The sequence below is a fragment of the Microtus ochrogaster genome, chromosome 8 (genome assembly GCF_000317375.1).
Source record: "Microtus ochrogaster isolate Prairie Vole_2 chromosome 8, MicOch1.0, whole genome shotgun sequence".
NCBI classification, from domain to species: domain Eukaryota; kingdom Metazoa; phylum Chordata; class Mammalia; order Rodentia; family Cricetidae; genus Microtus; species Microtus ochrogaster.
This window is the reverse complement of record NC_022015.1, coordinates 79125487-79127064: the sequence shown is the minus strand read 5'-3', so window position 1 is coordinate 79127064 and position 1578 is coordinate 79125487. Positions and strand designations below refer to the sequence as shown.

The following is a 1578-nucleotide window of genomic DNA, read 5'->3' as shown; positions in this document are numbered from 1 at the left end:
GAAGATCTCCAAGAAGGAGAAGCTTCTCTCGAAGCCGGAGCAGGTCACTTTCTAGAGATAGGAGAAGAGAGAGGTCTCTGTCTCGTGAGAGAAACCACAAGCCGTCTTGATCTTTCTCTAGGTCTCGTAGCCGATCTAGGTCAAATGAAAGGAAGTAGAAGACCAGTTTGCAAAAGAAGTGGTGTACAGGAAGTAACTTCATTTGACAGGAGTATGTACAGGAAATTCAAGTTTTGTTTGAGACTTCATAAGCTTGGTGCATTTTAAAGATGTTTTAGCTGTTCATGTTCCCTTAAGGAAGATTGAATTTGCTTTGAACTTTAGTTTTTTCATAGACTGAAATAAACCTAGATCCTGCGCAGTTAAAGTGTGATGTACTAATGATAAACCACTGATGGAAATTGAAAAAAAACTAGTTTCTTAGCTGGATTACAGTCGGGAGCTGTGGGTGAAATGATAAGCAGTCTGTAAAAGCTGCTGTTAACACAAGTTAACAGGGAAAGGGTGGGAACTGCACTCTGAAGATTTTCAAAGAGGTTCCTCACTGATTGCCATCTATGGAGGAAGCTGTTTGTAACATTCTTTATTTGGAAATGGAAGACTAAGTTACCAGTTGGTTTAAGGGTACATTGTAGAGCTGAACCTTTGAGTTACTGTGCAAGATTTTTTTTTTCATGCTGTCATTTGTAATATGTTTGTGAGAGTCCTTGGGATTAAAGTTTTGGTTACAAATTGTTGTTTAACTCGAAAGCCTGTTTTTCCTTACACACTCAAATCTGTGAGCTTGGTATCAAGTCCAAGTATAACATTCCTATTGGAAGCCATACTTATATTTTCTTGTAAAGTGCTTTTGGATTAATAAAATACTAGCCTAATTGTGTAGAAAAAAAAAGAAACTGGCTCAGTAGCTAAAGGTAAATTCCTTGCCACATAAGCAGAAAATCTGAGCCTCAAATGCCAGAGTCCAACTAAACACCAGAGACAGTGAGTGGCATACATAATACCACCCAGAAGAAATGCTGGAGGGAGGCTGCTTATTTAGTTCCTGGCCAATTAGCCCTAAAATAATCACAGAGAAACAATTTCATTTAAATCACTGATTGGCCCATTATCTCTAACTTCTTATTGACTAACTCTTACATCTTAATTTAACCCATTTCCATTAACGTTTGTATCACCACGTGGCAGTGGTAAAAATCTCATCATCTGTCTCTGGTGGTAGCTCCATGGTATCTCTCTAACTCTGCCTCCTTTCTCCCAGCATTCAGTTTAGTTTTCCTCACCTAGTTCTGTTCCCCTATAGATCTTCTATAGGCCCAAAGCAGTTCCTTTATTAACCAATGATATTCACAGCATACAGAGGGGACTCCCACATCACCTCCCAATTTCTGTTTAAATAAAAAAGGAAGGTTTTGTTGAAATAAGAGCGGCGGAGCTGCGTCCCCAGCACCCGGCCGCCCACATGGCTAGCTTTATACCCGAAATAATTACACAGAAACTGTATTCTTTTAATCACTGCCTGACCCATTAGTTCCAACCTCTTGGCTAGCTCTTACATATTGATCTAACCCATTTCTA

General features: G+C 39.4%; 1 pseudogene; it reads left to right on the top strand.

Moving 5' to 3' along the window:
- LOC113456507 overlaps window positions 1-879 on the top strand; it is a 1329-nt pseudogene extending 450 nt beyond the window's left edge.
- Window positions 880-1578: the final 699 nt, after the last annotated feature.